General features: G+C 55.4%; 1 protein-coding gene across 4 annotated transcripts in view; it reads right to left on the bottom strand.

Annotated features, from left to right (window-relative positions):
* Positions 1-20,152, bottom strand: part of ZNF516 (zinc finger protein 516) — a 77,778-nt gene that overhangs the window by 45,023 nt on the left and 12,603 nt on the right. The gene's annotated exons all lie outside the window — the stretch shown is intronic.

Raw genomic sequence — 20,152 nt, forward strand, 5'->3', positions numbered from 1 at the left:
CTGGGGGAACCTGCAGGCCCCCTCCCCCCCAGGAAGTGCAGGGGTCTCTAAGCAATGCAGTTAGGGAAGTTCACTTCCTTAGTGCTAACTAGTGAAATTCAAAGAAAGTAAAAGCAAATGAGTACTATGTAACCATTTAAGGAAAAGGCAGTATTGTAAGAGGATCCAGGCTGCTGCTGTCTCCTAGGCTCGTCCAGACACACCCAGGAAGCCACCCCACGCTGTGCAGCCCTATGGGGTGCAGTGTGACCATCTCCAGCCAAGCCCCATCACTGGGGGGTGGGTAGCAAGGATCCTCCCCACAGATTCCCAAGGCAAAAAGCAGTCCTGCTCTTGGGGGTTTCTTCCATACTTTAAAAACAACCATTTTCCGGTCACTGCCTTGGCTGGTGTAGCTCAGTGGATTGAGCACAGGCTGTGAACCAAAGGGTCACTGGTTCGATTCCCAGTCAGGGCACGTGCCTGGGGTGCAGGCCAGGTCACCAGCAGGGGGCGTGCAAGAGGCAACCAACCACACACTGACGTTTTTCTCCCTCTCTTCCGCTCTCTCTAAAAATGAATAAATAAAATCTTTAAAAAAATTAAGTGAATAAACGAACAGTCAGCCTACTTCCGAATCCACAGAAAATGTTGCCACTTTCTGCTCTATGGACTAAACCCACACAAAGCAAAAGCCAGCCAGTCTTGTACTCATTTCCCCAAAGCTATCAAAGCTTAATTCTATCAAAACATTATCCTGAAAAAGGAATCAGAAGGCTGATTTTCAAACTCTAACATTTAGAGTAATTGTCATAACTAAGCAACTCTGCAAGTGTCTTTGAAAGCGACCCTAGGGGCCCTAGCAGGCGCAGGGGAGGCCGGGAGGGGCAGTGGGCCCGCGGACGTGGACGGGGCAAGTCCTGAAGCAGGTGCACTGCCTGTCCGATTAGGAAAGCAGAACCTGAAGCACGAGCTGTTTTCAAAGACTCTCTGGGTTGGTATTTTTTTAAGGTCCCATTCGCCAATTAACCACAGCACGCTAACTAAGAGCTCGCTTTGGTTTCCTCAACGTCCGGTCACCCATCCTTCCCTTCACCTTCTGGGGATGGTGGGCAGCAGGAGCAGGGTCCAAGCCGAGCCAGTGGCCTGTGGTCTCAGAGGTGTGCCACAGTGGGGGCCCTGGTCACAGGAGGACCCTGGAGGTGTGGGGTATCGGGAGTGTGGACAGTGTGCGGCACAGCATATGGACCGCTTACTGGGGATGTGGACCGGGCGTGAAGGCTCCAAACGCAAGGGGCAGAGAGAGAGAAGTCCCAGCAGGGGGGGGGGGGCAGTTTCTGAAGGGGACTCAGCCCGGGGCATGCCCAGTGCTGCAGGGCAGGATACTGGGCGCCTGTCCTCTGCAGACAATGACCGCGCTTTGCTGGCCACACTGTAGTATTATGAGCCATGAATTAAAATACATCATTAACATCCCACCCAGGCTTATCGACTGGGAGGACAAAAGGCCTATTCTTGGAACAAATGGGGAGAAATTCCAGAGCAACAATGAGGAGTTCCTCTCCCCACACACCAATCTGCCCGAGGTTAACAATTCCGGGCTTATAGTCCCCAGACCGGGGTCCCAGTGGCTCCATGAAGCGATGCTTTCACTGCTCGGGGCCTAAGGGCCCTAATGACCAGGCCTGAGGCCGCCTCGCCCAGGCCAATCAATAATCCATTATGAGCAAACTGCATTTCCACTCTAATAAGGAGAAATGAATAAAGGCAACCAGAATCGGCTGCATTCACAAGAAGCCCCACCCCACCTCCCCCACCAAAGAAAAAAGGGCCACAAACCCACTCTCCCAGGGGCAGAAGGACACGCACCCCTCTCACTGGCCCCCTTCCCCGCAGTCGGGGAACAGTGCGCCCGCACCTCTCTGCCGAAAACATCTTAAAGGAAGTCCCGCGTGAACCACCTGCAGGAGAGGGCAAGTTCCATTTCCTAAAACAGAGGCCTCCTTTAAATTATTTAACGGGGCCTACTGAATCACAGCAAACGCCAGCACGCTGTTTGCCAAAGGCAACTGTGTGACTGCTGTCCACCCTCGGTTTGACTGACAAACCCTGATCCTCCAGCAAGGCGGCCCGATTTCGCCCCTCCTCCGAGACCGCAGCCTGACATCGGCGCACACCGACGGCTCGAGCACCGTGGGACAGCGGCAGGTTGTCCAGCAAGCAGGCGACCGTGGATGAAGTTGTTTGCCACAATCTGTCAAGAGCCCAAAGAAATTTCTGGTTCAGAAGAGAAAGGGCCCATCTGCACCTCCAGACAGCAGGTAGGAACAGAAGCACATTTCCGGGCAGTGAGGAAGGGGAACCAGTCTAGCTCCGCAGGAAAGCGAAAACTGATACAGGGCCGTGGACAGAGCCGCGGGCCGAGTGCCCTGGACTCCAACACGAAGTCAGTCAAATCTGCCCTCATGGGGCACAAAACACACAACAGACGGTGATTCCCAAACACGTTCGGGCAGCCCACGAATACAGGAGCCAGATGTGGGAACTCGCTCTCCCCGTCATTAATGGTGTCCTGGAAAATCCGAAGTTATGGAATTATAGAGACTTTAATAAAGAGACGTCCATGGGGAAATAACGGGAGAATTTTTATATCAAGAGAAGTGTTCTTTTACTTGTTTTTCTTTTGCTCTCCAAAATTAATGCCGTCGTGATAACTTTTTTTTCCACGATTTCCCAAGTCTTAAGTAGTAACTTTAAATACTTATTTGTCCTTTAAAAAGTAAACTTTACAAAGCCAAAAGAAGAAAAACCACCAAACAAAAAACCGAGGGCTGCCGGGCTTTGCACACTGACACAGAACAGGACGCTCACTGGCCACGGGGGCGTGAACCACAGACGCAGGGAGTACACTGGTGGGTTCCACGGTCACGCCCCACACCACGATGAGAACGCCGTCCTGAGTAACTCAGAGACACTGAGGCACGGGGAACACCAGAGAAAACAAGACTCGTGAATGTCTATTTTTAAAACGAACAGGGAAGGCCAGAGGCTCAGGTAAACGACGAGGGGGGAATCCCATGGGCAAGCGGCCCCCACGCTTTCTTCCTGACCCTGAACTCAGAGTGCAGAAACCACCACCAATTCAATACCTAACAAAATTTTGTAAGTTTTAAATTATTGGCAGTGAAGACAATCAATCATACACAGAGAAACTCACTGTATTTTCTTTCTATGTGAAACCTCGTATACTGGACAAGTCCTTATGAAATTTCCATTATCTGATTGCAAAACAAAAATTTATTTCCATGAGTGAGCTTTTATGCCACGGAAACCAGTGGGAAAGGCAGGATTTCCCCCCAGCACACGCACGCTGCCCTCTTTTCCAGCCCCTTCAGTCGATCTGGGATGGATGCCCGTCTGGCCCCAACCTCCCTTCTGGTGCGAGGGCCCGGAAGCCCAGCTGTCAGCTGAAAGGAAGACCCTGCCCGAGAGCCCAGAGGCGACAATTGCCTGCAGGGCACCGTAGACCGTTCCACCAAACGCTGCCTTCCCAGGACGGCCATTGGGCATGGAAGTCGGCCCCCAAACCCCCTGAATGAGGGGCGCATGGGGGCAAAAAGCAAGCACCCCAATAATCGATTCTGCTGGACTCCAACCAACCACCTACAAACGCGGCCTGTGAAGATGGCCTGAACTGAGTCTGCTCTCGGGGAATAGCCCACGGGCACCCCATGCAAGACACCAGTCAGGATTTCGTGTGCCGCTGTGCAAACACCAAGCAATTTCTTAAAGGACCCAGCTCATCGCCAGCGCGCCGGCACTTCGGGAGCAGCGGGGCCGTGCAGCCTCGGCCGGAGCGCGCTCTCAGGGAGTCCGGCCGCAGCTCCCGACACGAACGTGATGTGCCCCCCGCGCCGGGCTTGTCCAGCCGGCGAAAGTGTCTAAAGCACACTTTCGGGCACCTGGGTGGCACACGCTGCGGGTTCCGACTCTCAGAGATAAAAGGCCGTCCACACGTCCCTGCAAAGGAACAGAAAAGCACCAACGAGCAGAGCTCCACTTTGATTCCCCACGATCCCATTCTGGTGTTGCTCCATCACGGAAGGTAAGGAGACGCCACAGCTGGCCTTGCAGAAACGAGAAGGGATTTTTTCCTCCACAAAAGCATCTTACCCGGCCACAGCTTCTGGTAAGAAGTAAAGATCAAATACAATGAGGCATGTTTTTCCACATTTCAAAGCTCCTAGCCACGCCCCCACCCATCCCCAGAGAGAACAAATATCTATCGGCCTTGAAGCCTGTCCATCCAGCCTGGATGTTTGAGGACACAGTCTGTGCTTGAGTGAGCACCGCCTGGTCCTGCGGACACAGAGCGGAGACGGCTGTCCCACCATCGCTGCCAACGGTCTCCGAGGACCTGAAGACCATGACGGGGCTCCAGTGGCTACTCCTGAGTCGCCCGTTCGGGGCCTGTGAGGCCCACGCTCACCCTCAGCACACACAGGCCCGGCAGGCCATCCTCCGGGAGACCCGCTCCAGAGTCCTCCGGTGTCGTGACAGGCACCAGACGGCACGAACGCCTCTTTGGTGACAGGGCCCCTTCTCGTGGACGTGCTGTGCAGCCCACACGGCACACTACAGCCCAGGCCGTCCCACAGGACCCCACTTTTTGACCTGCCGGCGATACGCCAGACGGGCCCCTCGTGAGCACAGACGCCTGCGGGGAGAAAACGGCCCAACACGGCAGCAGCACATCCTCCACCAGGACCCACCAGGTACTGGGAAATAAAACACAGGGGCTCCCAAGTACGCTTCCCACTCCCCACCCAGATGACCTGCTACTACAGCCGTAACAGCCAAGAGGGGCGACAGAGGCCAGGGCAACTGCCCTGCATGGCCTCACTCTGGTCCTCGCGTCTGAGGAAGCACAAAAGCCCGCTCCATCCTGAGAGACGGGCTGCATCACCCCACAGGTCCCCGGTGGGACCCCACTCCCCTCGCTGGGCCTAGCTCACTGGGCTGCACCCCCTCCACGGCTCGGGCAGAGCCCTGCCCCAGTCGGAGCCCGGGGGCCATCACGGGCAGCCTGTCTCCAGGACAGGAAGTCCACCCGGGGCCTGTTCTGAACACCACACCCCCTTTTGCCCATGAACGACTTAGAGCAAGCCGGTCATCCACAAAATCCAAGTGTGAGACGCCCAGGGCTGAGCCACATGAACTGTCCCCCGAAAATGCAACCACGTCCACATCTTCTCCATCCAAGGCCACCAACGTCAGACGAGGGCTGCGCCTGCCTGCAACTGCAGGTCAGTGCTGCTCAGACCCTCTGCCCTGAGAGCTTCTGGCAGGTCCCACTGGCCGTGAACCTGAACACAACCCCCAGCAGCAAATGGAACTCCTTGTGCAGATGGTGAAGGACACTGAACCTCAGTTCAAATGTTACAGGGTGAGCAGCAACCTCCCAGCGAGAGATCTGCACCCCAAACCCATAATCACACCTGGCCACACGTGCGAACAGAGCGAGGCCATCAGCCACTCGGGGCAGGGGCTGGGGGCACCATCACCCTCCAAGAGCCCAACCCCCATCCCGAAACCACGAGGCAGGTATCAGGCAGCTAGCCAGGGGCAAACACCAGCCGGGTTTTTGTCATCAGCCAGAGGCAAGACTGGGGCGCAATCCTACAGACCCCAATTTTCCGACTTTTCGAGCAAGCCCAGCAGCACAGGAAACAGAGCACAAAGTACTTGGCTCCTCTTATAGTCAGGGTGAGTTTCTAGATTTGCATAATCAGCATCTACTGCATCCCAGCACCTTCCAGGAAATCAATCACTAAAAAAAAAAAAAAAAAAAAGCAGCAGTGAAAGGAAGGGACACACATCCCAGACCACCAAGCCCATGTGGCATTACTGTCCCCTTGTTCACCATGACTGTTTATTCCCATGTTTTCCTCCAAGGAAGAGAAGCGCAGGAATTGATTTCACAGCCAACAGAACTTGACTCGCCAGGAACAGTGTGTGACGACCACAGAACCAGGCGGAGGCCCGGTGTCTCAGGGCACAGCGATCACAGCCACACTCCGAGTGTGAATCCCCAGGCCACCCTATCTAACGCAGCCGGTCACCAGCAGCCTCACGGGCATCCGTACCCAAGGGCAGGGGGCTCTACCCCTGGCTCCTCTGGCCCTCAAGGCCACTGTTAGTGTCAAATGTCCCATTTTCCTCTAGGCACCTGCACTCCTTTGAAGGAGTTTCTGTCCCAGAGGGCTCTCCCAGCTGCCTGGGAGCCCGCAGCCCATGGCCCACGCCTACCATGGCCGCCCAGCCCAGGGACAACTCAGGGACTCCTTCCTCCAGATTCACATCAAACCACGTCACGGCTTTCGTCAAATGAGAATGCCCACACCCCTGGGGCAGGAGGAAGACACGCCACCCTCCTTAGAAGGAGCTGCATGCCCACCACGGAAGCTTCCAGAGTGGCCCCTGGTCTCACACACAGAAACAGCCTGCGAGTCCATGCGTGTCCCTGCCGCACGGGGCGCAGACTAATGTCCCCCGCTCCCGGGAGACCCGCCCACCAAACACCAAACCTCTCCCTCCACACAGACAGACACACCCCACACGCAGGAGGACGGGAACACCAGGAGCGATGGGACTCCGGGACCCCCTCCCTGCCCGAGGCGGGCAGTGGCAGTTTCACTCCCAGGCAAACTGACCCCCTCCCGCCAAGCCCGCCCAGATAATGAAAGGAAAGTACAGCCCTCCCCAGCCTCAGGCTCGGACCTGCTGACGCCGCCCTCCCCTCCGGGGGAGGCTCTTCTAAGATCCTGATCAGGAAAAGGCTGGACAAGCTGTGCTTGTTTCGTTACTTTCTGTTACCATCCAAGGCCACGTGACCAAGGGAAAAGTGTTTCTGCTTCCATGCCTCGGCCCCGGGTCTGCACACTCAACAGGAAGCGTTCCCTGGGAACCTGACCCGGGTTTCCGGGGGACGAGTAAATGAGTAACGGGACCCTCCAGTGCACCCCGGGGGTCGCCCCCACCCGCCCCCGTTAAAGCTGCTGCCGTGGGGACCAGAAACTATGAACTCCACCGGCCCCCTAGTCCGAAATGAGCAACTTCTCCTATTAGAGTAATCGCGTTTTAAGAAAAGTTGGCTAACTGCTTTTCCTTAAAGAGAAAGTACGCGGATGCGAATGGACAAAGCCTTCCTGGGGCTGCAGTGAGGTTTTCAGAAACGGTCCCCTGGAGGGCAGCCAGGAGCCAGGTCAGCGCCTGCAGTGGCTTCCTGTGCCACCTGAGTGCCAGCCACACTCGGGACAGAGCCGGCCCTGAGACCACCCACGTGCTCCCTAACCGCCTCAGTGCTCCTCCTCTGGGCCAGCTGTCCTCTTGGGACACAAGGCCAATGCCGACCCGCCCTTCCAACAGGCCTGCCCTACACCAGTCCCCAGAAGTGCCCGCAAAAGCCTCAGGACCACAGACCCGTCCACAGTACCTGCCCCGCATGTGTCTGAACTCACAGGGCAGCTGGGGGCCGACTCACCGCCACGCTGACCCAGGGAGCCCGCAGTGCCTCCACCAGAGAGCGGTGTTTCCCCTAATCCCAGTGCCCGCGTGCCCCCGCTCAGCCCCACGGAAGGTTCCACGCAGACGCCACATTGAGCTGCCCAAATGACACTTGCAAACATCTTTTAAAGCCCGAAGTCAAATACTGCAGCCGTCTGAGCCCTAAGCGGGGCGTGAAGGTGTCTGCTCAATTCTCAATTACACACCTCTTTTTTAAAACCGGGAGAGCAGTAGGAGCCACTGAGCTAAGACCTCGTGGGAATACTCCCTTCTCTATACAACGGGGCGTCCTCAGGCCCAGGCCCGGGAGCCGGACCCACAGCTCATGGGAAACCTGTGTCCCTGGCCCCCGCGCTCCTGGAGCCTCCGTCCGGAGGCCGGGCGTCTGGGAGGACCGTGGGGAAGTGCCCACCCCCACGTCTGGATGCTCCACTCACAGAGCAGTTGAGAAATCGCCCTTTAATTTTCCCACTTTTGGCAGCTTTTTAGTCAGGTACTCTTCAGACCCAAACAGGTCTCCGCGGGCCCTTGGGAGGCTGGGAGGGGTGGACAGGTGCGAGGTCTGAGCACCAGGGGTGACTCGGAGAACCTGCCTTGGAAGGTCAAGGTCGCATGGGGTTTCTGGGGTGTGTTCTGAGGGGTGTCTGCCCCACCGCCGCCGCCCTCGAGGACAGCCCCATGGACGCCTCCAGCTGCCCGCGTCCCGCGTCCGTGACGCACCAGCTGCTGGACAATTTGCTTCGATGCTTCCACAGCTGGGATCCCAAACAAGGCATGCCCTTCTCTCTGACTCAGTTTTTCCTGGGCTGTGACGAGCCGTGGGGGCTGAGGGACAACGTCCTGCGTCCAGCCCTCCACAGACCAGGGAAGAAAACCATGGCCCAGGGCAGCCACTCTGAACCCCCTCAAACTCCCACGGAGCGAGAGGAGCCTTCGAGACAACTTTGCCGCCTTTACCCCCCTTGGCCCCCTCTCACCTCCCCGACCCCCTTTCCCTGTGGCCGGTACCTGGCTGTTCCCTGTGTCTGTTTTGTTTGTTGCTTAATCCCTCCAGGAGACTGGACTGGGTGGCACCACATGACGCAGCGTGCAGGTGATGTTACACGTGTGAACATGTGACACCCATAAACTCACCTTAAAAAGCCCTCCACTGGCCATCTCCCTGGGACCTCGGCGCCGGCCTGCGTCTGGGAGAGACTCGGATTCACCACTGTCCCAGCAGGCCCCAGAGGCCAACCAGCAGGAAGAGGAGCCAGGGTCCCCAACCAGGTCCAGCTACTTCTGACTGTGACCTCGCTGGGGACAACGCGTCTCCAGTCACTCAGTGTCTGAGCCCCAACTGCACAGAAGCTGCCTCCTACCCTTGAAGACATGGCCACACACGGGGCCGCATGGCCCTGGACACTCCCGTGCCTGGCACACCCACCCTCACGAACAGCAGCCCATCCACACGGCCTCCAGGGGCAGCGACATCCAAGCACAAGGTCATGGAGGAAGCGCAGGACCCGGCCTTCTCCTCGGCTGTCGTCCCCCCAGAGTCTTCAGCCCACACGCCTGTGTGGTGCCGAGACACCTGCAGTGACGCGGAACTCCACCTGCACACAGGCCTGCGGTGCCCACAGACCCCTGGTGTCCCCCAAGGAGGAGCAGGTCCCTGGGGTGCACAGGACAGCAGGACACAAGGCGTGTGGAGCTCACGCCGACAAACACAAAGGCCGGGAGACAGGGACCCCACCTCCCACTTCCAGATGAACTTCACCTGAAATGAGAGACCCCAGGATGAAAGCAGCAGCATCCTTCCCCGCTGCTGATCCTGGCAGAAAAACCTCACACGAACCATTTCCAAGGCAAAGGCTTTCGCTCCGGGCAGGCACAGACGCAGAGGCCAACGGAGCTCCTGTTAGTTCTGCGGCTTTGCCCTGGAAGAAAGGGGGTCCTGGGTATCCGGACTGTGTCCGCACCCCTTCACGTATCCGACCATCTCCAAACCACAGACGTGTGATACTGATGGAGAAAAAAAAACACATTGGGAGGGGACTTCCGGTCTGCTGTGTGGTCATGCCCTCAACGTCCCAGGCGGCTTTCAAAGGCACTTAAAATCTATTCTTGTTTTTTTATATTTATAGATTTTAGAGATAGAAAAGAAGGAAGGAAGAAAGAAAGAAGAAGGTCAGGGGAGGAGAAAAGACAGAGAGAGAGAGACAACAATTTGCTGTTCCACTTACTGATGCATTCACTGGCTGCTCCTTGCACGTGCCCTGACTGGGGATCAAACCCACAACCTGGGCGCATGGGGACAATGCCCTAACCAACTGGCTACCCCACCAAGGCCCTTTTCGGTTTAATGAAGTTATAGTGTCTCCACATGTTTAGCTCTGTATGCCTGAATATAAATAACTGATGTCAAATTAGAGTGTGCTAACGTTTCCCCGGCTGGAGGACAGCTTTCTCCTTCTCCCAGCACAACATAAAATTAGCAACCGCCATGCAGGGCTGGCTGGGGCTGAAGTCACCAACCCAAAATTACACCCAAACATATTATTATTAAGGACCTCCTGCTCTTTTTTTTAAATATTACTAAGAAAGCTACCCTCATTACAGCTCTATTTTTAGTGGGCTTTTTAAAAATAAGCTGTAGAAGAGGTCTATGGACGTGTGTTATGCAGGGTGGGCAGTCCGAGGAAACTGCTGTGAAGTCAGCTGACATCTCCTCCCTTTTAGGGTGAAAGCCCCCAAATCCTTGTCACCGTTTCCACAGCTGCACTGTGGGGAGACTTCTCGAGACGGACCAGGAATTAAGTGAAACCACAGGGCTGGACCAAGGGCGGAGATCCCCATGTTCAATAAAGGAGAGTATGGTAACGTCAGTCTCCTGGCCAGAAACGTCAATATTCTTAAAAATTAAATTTCACGCTGGGATGGAACAGAGGCGTCACTCGCTGTTTTCCTCTTCTGAAAGGCGAAGCCACCCTGCACCGGGAACATCAGACGGCAGCCTGGGTCTCTCTCAACTCACACTCCTTCAGTGGAGAAGGCAGCGCCGGCACTGACCGGCCCCACTTAGCAACTGTTGAAACGGCAAATTTCATGCTGTATGTTTTATCACAACAAAAAATTCAAAGTAAAACTATCTGGGTTTTAAATGCTTACGATCACTTCAGATACTTTAATGTCCCCTTCCCTTAAAAGTGGTAACACAAAGAATAAACAAATACTTCATGGAGTCCTCTCCTTAGGGAAGCAATGCACCGTGAAAAGCCTGTGGAACAGACTGGTGGAAAGCAGCGTAGTTCCGCGCGCCTCGGGCCACCACTAGAACCAGAGTGTTCGGTGAAAGATGTTTTTCTAGACGAAGCAGCCAGTGTTCTGGTTCCCATCCACACAGCCCACTGGCGGGTGACCCTGCTCCACTCCGTGTCCTCTGCTGTGAGCTCTCTGGGCGGAAACACACAGAAAAGCATCCCCTGTCCCCCCACCCCACACACCTTCCCCTCCCGCTGGAGCAAAGCAGAAGTTGTCAGGACCCGATGCCAACGCAGGGCTCTAAGGACGAGCCCCGGGAAGGGTGTGTTTCCACCCAGCATGAATCTGCTCTCACGGCCGGCTCCGCCATGGATCCTGAGTCCACACCATCAGAGTGGCCACGTTGAATGGCCCAGCGGCGGGGCCCATGGAGCCCGTTCCCAGAAGCTCTGGAAGGAATGCCTGCGTCTTCCTGGCTGGCAGGCCCACGTGGCCCTGCTCTGCGCTGCCTCGCTTACTTGAGAACTTGAATCTGCTTCAGCTTTTGTCACGCACACCGCAAAACCACACGGGCCGACGGCAGGGCCGCTCCTCCTGAATCCACGCGAAGGTCTTCGTAAACCCTGCCTGTGTGCAGGAGTCCGTCCAGAGCAGGGAAACTGGTTTTTAAGACCCTCCCGTACGCTTTTCTGCTGCTAAGCAGTCTCCTTTTCCTGAAAACGCCTCCGTAAGCTGAGCAGACACTGCACAGGCGGTTTAACCCACGCACACCACAGGTACAGATGCCCACGGTCCCTCGCCAACCCACAGGGCAGAAGGAGCAGGAGTCGCTCAAGATGCAGGCCCACGAGGAACCTTGGGAGCATGGTTTCGGCAGTGTGGAAGCCGCACGTCCGTTCCCAGCAAACCCTTCACCTGCTGCGCCCAGGGGCTCGGCCACTCCAGCCCCGGGACAGGGGACAGAGGACGGCTGAGCTGCAACCTGCCTCACCCTGCCACCCATCGGGGCTCCGGCCGCCCGGTCCTCTCCCCCGGGCTGGGCCAGGGCCTCCGCCACTGAATCTTCGCCCCTGATGCTTCCCAGTGAGACCTGAGCACACACACTGGGTGGACAGGAGGGGTCAACCCCAGCCTCGGCCACCAGCCCCAGGGGCCACATACACCAGGCGTCTCTGGGGCCTGGGGGCCGCGGCCACCACAGCCAGAACAAGCCACGCAGGGCGCCCAGGCCTCTTTGCGGACGAGTGGACGGTCCTGCTGGACTGTGTGACATCACCTGACAGAAGACGCCCACGCCCTGCAGACACCCCAACAGCCCAGCCCAGGCGACAATGGGAGCCGGTGGGGGGGCACCTCCGCCTGGAGGCCCAACACGCACCACACCCCCCGGCGCGCGCCCTCAGCCTTTGGCTCTGTCCTGCCGTATCCAGGACGTCGCCTCTCCTGTGTCACAACCGCTCGTGCAATGGGAAGCACGACCCTCCTGGGAACCCACAGGGTGCCCCACATCCGGGCCCCAGGGACAGGACACCCCATCCCAAGTCTCACCACATCCAGTCCTGACCTCCGACCCCAATAGCACCAGAGACATCAGCCCGGGGCCACGCTTGCCTGCCTGCTGCACCTCAGACATGCATGCATGCACACACACACTCAGCCTCATGCACAAATGTGCACACGTGGTGCAAACACATGGGCGAGAACACGTGGCTGTGAACACACGTGCACACAAATGCACACGTGCACACCCACGCATGGGACCACTGCCCACACTGGGCTCTCATAGGTACCCCCCTCCATTCAGGGAGGTGACTGAGCGCAGGACCGGTGTCCCCACCAGCCAGCTGTCCTTCCCGAGCCTCCTGAGAAGGTCCCCTGGTCCCACCTGAGGGGACTCGGGCCTCGGCAAAAAGTAACAGCGCAAGAGTCTGGCCAGCATCGCCGACCCCAGGGAGCCAAGGAACAGAAGTAGATCCAGACACCCGCCGTCTGCACGTGGGCGCAACGTGAGATTAAATACACATAACGTGAAATAGTAAGTGAGCCACAGTGGACCCAGACAACACCCAAAAAAGGAACTGCTGTGGGACGGGGCCGAGGAGACCAGAGGAAGGCAGGGAGGGGCAGCAGGAGGGCCGGTTGCTCCATCTCCCCGAAGAGGAAACCGGCCTAGTTACCGAGGTCCATAAACTGAGAAACACAGTTTAAGCAAAAGTTATAAATTACAACCGCAAGTGGAACTGAAAACATTAGCCTTTCTGTGTGTCTTCTGATTTCAAAAATTAAAGGGAACAATTCAGAGACCAATGAACGGAAACTGAAGGAAAAAGGGAGACACATGAAAGTTTCTTTTCATTGGGAGAGAAAACAAAGTAAGTGTTTTAGCATTAATATAAGTGGATAAAACTGTTATTATTAAAAAATATTCTGTGATTGGATAAAAATCTCAGCCCAGTATATGTTTTCTGTGGCAACACCTAAAACCAAAAAAAAAAAAAAGAGACACAGGCACAAAATACACCAGAAAAATGTGAAAACAATAGTGAGAGGGAAAATATCAGTAAAAGTTTAATTTGCGGTTTTTTTAAAAAGGTACTAAGACTGCACAAAAGCCACAGTGTTATTATTAAGAGTAAAAAAGAGAAATCACAAAGAGAGTAACTGTCCTAAAACTTTAAGTCAAACAGCACAGAGTCAAATCCAGAGCAAACGCCTCAGTGAACACCTGGCAAGACCCCCATGGCAAGACCCCCAAGAAGAAGTGGCCGGAGAAATAACGGCTCTCCCCACGCCCGGTGGATCAGAGACCATCGTAAGGGTAGAGGACTCAAATCAAAAAGGAAGGTTTACGTAACCCGTGAATGCCGAGCCCCACACTTGCCACCTTGCTAATGGGTGTCAGAGGAGCGGGCCCTCTCCCCTGACCCCAAAGATGTTCTCTCACGGCTGCAACCCAGGACGGGCGCAGGCCTCGGGGGCTCCGGGGGTAGGAGCGGGACGCCAAACCGACACGCAGAAACAGCACCAACCAAAGTTCAGCCGTCTGGAAAACGTCAGACCCTCCATAAGGACTCGGAGGGAGAGGAAGGCAAAGCACAACCGAAACCTCTCCTGAAACTCTGTGTCGAAACAGGAGCACTCCAGCCGTTAGAGGCAGTGGGTGTAAACCAAACAGGTGGGTCAAAGACTAACAAAAAGGGTAAAATCCCTCACATTTCAATTTTAAAAACTAATGGGGAAAAAAGTAAAACTGATAAATCAATTGCTTCTTTGATAATCCAATGAGAAAAATGATTAGCTGACCTAATGAAATAAAGCAGGCCCTGGCTGGTGTGGCTCAGTGGGTTGGGTGCCAGGCCTGCGAACCTACAGGCCGCCAGTTCGATTCCCAGTCAGGGCACAAGCCTGGGTTGTGGGCCAGGTCCCCAGAAGGGGATGTGCAGCACCCAATAAGTGGATGTTTCTCTTCCTTTCTCTCTCTCCCCCTTCCCCTCCAACAAATGAAAAAATAAAATCTGTTTTAACCAAAGAAAAAGTCACGCATTGGGAGGAATTGGGGTTACCGACCACCAACAGAAGGAATTTAAAAGGGTATGTTTTTCAAAAATCTGGGTTAATACACTGGATAATATGGATGAATGAATGATTTTCTACTAAAATACAAATGTCCACAGTTTACTCAGGAATCAACAGAAAAAGTAAGCAGACCAATAACCGTGTAAGAAATGAAGAGAACTGTTGCATACACCTCCACCCCCACAAATGCAAAAACACCCCCTAAAGTCAGACGTGCTGAAAAACGGTTTGGACGCAGGCTGTCTGCAAGTTTCCAGAGCAAACAGAACTTACATGTGGAGTAACTGACAAAAGGATAAACAAAAGGCAACAAACACAAAGCACAAGGTGATTATCCTAATAACCCAACTGTTTTAAAAGAGCAACAATTCAAGAAACACTCATGGAAAAACTGACCAAGTGAATGAACAGGCCATTCACAAGGAAAAGAGAATGGTCAGGAAACCTACAAAATGATCGACACCACTTCAAGTTTTTGGCATTCGGTGACATATTTCCCCTATCACATTGGCCAAGACTTAAGGGACTAACGACACCCCCTGGGGACGAGTACCGGCCATTGCTCACACTGTCACCGGAGCTGGCTTTGCGAAGGCATTTCGATGCCTGGAATTGGAGAGTGTGGCAAGACCCATCAGTTAAAGTGCCCCTTCACCCCAAACACTGCGTTTGTGCTAAAGAACTCTGCCCACAAGAACACAACACTGTGCACTGGAGAGTTTCTCTGCATGCCAGGACAAACCCCCACCAGGGTGGAGTAAATACTGGGCAGCTTCCTGGGGTGGACGTCCAGCTCCTAGGGGCTGGGCCAGCTGCACCTAAAGGCTGCTCACAGCCACCATCTGTCCGATGGGTGTGAGCAAGCAAGTGCCCCCTGCACATCCCTTGAAGAGGGAAGTTGTGAAAATGTTAGTGGTCATGAAGCTCGTGTATTTAAAATCCCGGTGCAGTGATTATTAGCACACGGCAGGCACGCAGTACAGTCATTTCCATGAAATAAAATCCCAACCGTGCTGGGAAATGTCCAACTCGTTCTTTTGTTCCCCAATGTGATTTCCGCTTTAGGTTATAAGGATCTGGATGGCAAAGGTGACGACTGGAGTCCAGGAACCGTGCCTTTCGTGTCATTCTCTGAAAAGAAAACCTCCAACTCGGGCAGGGGCCGTGAGTGCATGACTCCGACAAGTGTGGGCGCAAAAGGCGTGTCACCCACTGTGACGTCACACCCTCCCCAAGCCCCCTTTGCAATACCTTCAGACCACTTGCAAATTTCCATGAAACTTGCTTTCGAAAACCTCTGGATGTCTTCAAAGTGATGCACTCACTGCCTCTTTATTCCCTTGTGCAAGAGACGCAGACAACGCAAGATCCCAGGTACCTACTTGTCCACATTCGGTTCCGGTGCAATCTTGACATTTGGTAGCTTCACAGAGTTCCCTGCAATAATGGTTCAACTCACTGCCAGCAGAGACATTCCACAGGAGAGACAGTCGGCATCACACGGTCCGGGGAAGGAGCAGCGGGTTCTCAGCACCGAGACCCCTGTATTTTAAGAGCCAAACGTGGCCCATACGCTTGGTGCCAACTCCGGGCGTCTTCAGGTGAGTGAAGCAAAGTGAACTTTCACATGAACATGAACAAACTCTGACCTGAGGGACTCAACGTCAGCCTCCAGTCCCCCGTCCAATGTCCATGGACCCCGTCGCCCAGTCGTGGTCGGTCTGAGAAAGTCATTTGCATTGGAGTGCTCCAATGGGCCACCCAGCAGACCCACGGGCAACTGATCGCCTGTAAATTCACTGGCCTGGGCAGAATCCGCCTAAGCTCTAGACGCCACCTGGATGGATGAATGGCTAAGAGGCAGGTGACCGGCGATGGACGCTTCAGTGATTTTCACGACAGAGGCCTGCTTACGAAATGTAACTCGTTGAGAGGCATGCGGATTTGCAAAAGTCCAGAGAGGTTCAGGTTGGACACAAACTGAGATCCCAGCTCAGAAGCTCACCTGCTTCAGGCAGACACCGGCACTGGCCCAGGCTGCACACGCCCACAGCACGCTCTTGCTGACCCGCAGAAACACAGGAACACTCACGGATAAGCCGTGCTCTTTATCATGGCTGAACAATGTCGGTTTGGACTTTGTTACTCCCCCTGAACCCTGGTCACCCTTATTAAACAATAAAGAGCTGGTAAACCTTCTGAACATTGATCCGGTGACTCCGCAGGCAAGAGCGAACAGGATTCGTCTGGCTTCCCACAAGGAAAGCACTAGGTGATTGATAGGGGAAGAGATGGAGCCTGACCCTCAGTCAAAACAATAAACTGTGGCTGACCCTCAGTCAGGTGAGCTGAACACCTGACTTACCGGCAGGAAGAGCAGGTGAGCCACGGCGCTGTCGCCAAGAACAGGGCCAGCCCAGAACGAGGAAGCGATTTAACTGTCTCACCTTGAAAATGGGGCAGAAGGGAACCGCCAAACAGGTCAGCGGTGTCCAGTCACATGGGGGGGACTAGGTGCGCAGCCCACCTCGAGGCACTGACTAAATGCACCAACACGACGTGATTCCCTCCGTTTTACACGGGTGTAACTGTTCCCTCTGCCTCGCTCCCAGGCTGCCCCAAACACGCCCCAAACACACCCCCGGCACCCACAAAACGGCCCCTTGTTCTGCCCTCGAGGCAGGACTGTCACACACCCCTCTGCTCGTCTCCACATGGCTCTTGGGAGCCCAGGGTCACGCAGGCTCACACTCAGAAAGCACTGCGGGCGGGGACACATTCAGCCCTCGGGCCCTTGGCTCCTTCAAAGCAGTTCCCTCTTGAAGGGGACAGGTTTCCTCTGACAAACTCACTCACTTCTCTTCCTCTAAGAAGAGCTTTTCTGAGCCACTACTGCTACCTACTGAAGAGGAGAAACCTTCATCTTTGCTATTATTAATATTATGATACTAAACGACCCACTCAAAAGGCCCAATGAAGCTCATCTATCCCAGAGCCACCGTGAGGATGGAAGTTCTGCCCTCCACACCGCCCTGCTGAGCGGACACCCCGACTGCAAGCCCTTCCCAAGCTCCGCTCAGAGCCGGGAGCAAACTCAAATCTCCAGCACCTGGGGCCCCACATGGTCCATGGGGATGCAGGAGGAGGGCTGGGGGCCGTTGCCTCCCTCCTGTCTTCTGTTCCTCGACAGAGCGAGCGAGCACGGGGCGGGCATTCTATTACTGCTCTGACCCCCGGGTGCAGACAGGAAGTCAGGCCCGCCGGGCTCTCGCAGCAGGTGCAGCCGGCACCCAGGCCCAGGGACCGGCATCTCCGTTCCACATTTCTGCTTCCAGTGTCTCGAGGTGAGCCAACCTCTACGTGCCTCCCCTCATTTGATGACACCACACTCCTTGCCTCTCCTCAAATAAACAGGCAAGGTTTACAACACGCAACACGTAGAAGTGACCAAACCACTCACAGGGGCTTCACGCTGGTTCTGAAGTGGCCGGTAGGTAAGGAGGAGAATGAGGTCAGGCCACCGTGATGGTCCCTCTATGGTCCCACACCCTCAGGCTACGCACTGCTGAATTCCTCCCGGGCCCTCGGGGCACCTGGCTCGGGCCCTCGGGCAGGCCAGGCCTCGCCCACTTGGCACAAGAAGGGGTGGAGGTCACAGGCTCCGTGCCAGGCCCAGAGCCACACACCTGCAGGTGGGTTCCACATGGAGGCTGTGCCTGACCCCTCTCGGTTCCCCGCTCCCTACAACCCAGACAGAGTTACCACATCTCAGGCACTGGGCACCGTCTCAGAGGCGGGTCTGCTGTGGGGACACTTAGACAGGGTGGGGGGGGCTCTGACCCAGGAGCACCCTCAGGACTCACCCGGGACTCGGGGGCAGATGCGCTGCAGTTCTCATTCTCCTGCCCCAGGCCCCACGGGGCCCCGGGGGCTCCTGGCGCACACTCCTGGTGGTCAAAGGCACCTTTTCCCTGTAACAGCTAGGATCTGGCTGAGACAGCTCCCAAGTAACACACGTTCCCTCAAGGTCCTTGTTTAAAAATAGCTGAACTTGCAGAGTGGAGATTCCTGACTCACCCTCAGCACCTGGCCATGGGGCATGGAAGGGGCTTCCTCACCTCACCCCCTACAGCTGCCTCGCCCTCCATGGAGGCCAGTGGGGCAAAGTCCGAACAGGGATGGGCTGTGAGTGTGACACACACGCCAGATTTCAGAGACTTAGTGTAAAAAAGAAAAATCCAAGTATCTCAGTAACAATCTGTGTATCACTGGACAGGACCAAGTAGCATTTTGGATCTCAGGGGTTAAGTGGCACATATCTGCATGACTTTACCCACTTCTTTAACCCTTTCTCACGTCATCACTAGAAAAACCCACAACAGCTGCGCTGTCCTTCCATCAGGCAGCGTGGTCCCCGCGGGTCGGCCAACTGCAGCCGGCGGGCAAACCCGGCCCGACACCTGTTTCTGCAGAGCCTGTGAGCTACAAATGGTTTTTATGTTCTTAGAGTGGCTGGATCAAAATCAGAAGAATACTGTGTTGTGACACGAGAAATAACAGGAAATCCAAATCTGGGTCCACTGTGGCATGCGTCTCCTGGCCGGTGTGCCATCTCTGGCTGGCCCCAAGCTCCCGGCCTCGGTTGGGTCGTGCCAATGGAGAGGTGGGCCCAAAACACTTAGGATCTGCCCCCACACCCGCCCCACCCCCCGCTGGAAAAGTCCGTGACCCCTGCCCTGGAGTTTGAGAAATGCAGGCCCCGATTTCCAGAGCTTAGCGAGCGGACCGTCCCTACGCCGACCTGGAGAACAGGGGAGACAGGCAGGCGGCCAGCGTGGAGCCCACTCCCTCCTGCCAGATGGAACGGGGACAGTTCCCTGTGTCGAACCCGCAGACCCCTGACATTTCTCTTTCTTGATGGATTACTCAAGACCTCTGCTTGTCTTCAGAGCACACAGGGCCATGAACGGGTCGGGTCCCAGCTCAGGGGACACCACACAGCAGCTCCCACTCCTCCTGGGTGATTCCCCGGTGACCCCAGCCACCTAGGAAGGAGGAGGGGGCAGGAGGGGAGACCCTGGTCCTCTGGCAAGGTCATCTTGAGTCTGTAGTGAGGTGTCAGTAAGGAAACTGAACTTGTACTCTTAATGGGGAAACTGTCACACCCGGCAACATGGGCCACATGGTCATGGAGATTCAAACCAGCCATGACACCTCGCATTTGCTCATGTGCCCTTGGTCCTTGGTGTCAGAACTGCCACCTCTGGAAAGGGTGTGGTGGCACTGGACTTAAGAACGCTGTTCAAGGCCCTCGCCTGCATAAAATTACACACATAAACAGCCAGAGTGACATCAGGTAGAAAGTCTCCTTCTGGTTGAGGCTGAAAAAGGCTTTTCTTTCATGGGAGATGAATGACTTTCTCAACTATTCGATGTACGAATGGCCATGTCTCACCCTGGCTTTGGTTGAAGAAAGTCAGATGCCGAGCTGTGGTTCAAGTACACAGAGCTCCGGAGGGGACGTCGTGATTTGGTCACGAAGCATTATCCCTTCTTTGTGGCCTGCCTTCCGCCTTCTGCTCGGGTGGCATGTCTCTTTCTCTGTGTATTTCACGTGTGACTCCAAAGGCACCGCGTGCCCTTGATGGCTGCGACTCACGTGGACATCACAGGATGTCAGCCACCAGCGCCTGAGGCCTGCGAACGCTCTCAGACAGGTCACCGTCACACAGGACGATGGCCAGGAAGACTTGCGCACGGCACAGAGACTGGGGCACCTCTTGGTTTA

This window comes from Sturnira hondurensis, unplaced genomic scaffold, assembly GCF_014824575.4.
Source record: "Sturnira hondurensis isolate 20B ecotype Veracruz unplaced genomic scaffold, ASM1482457v3 Scaffold0001872, whole genome shotgun sequence".
NCBI lineage: Eukaryota > Metazoa > Chordata > Mammalia > Chiroptera > Phyllostomidae > Sturnira > Sturnira hondurensis.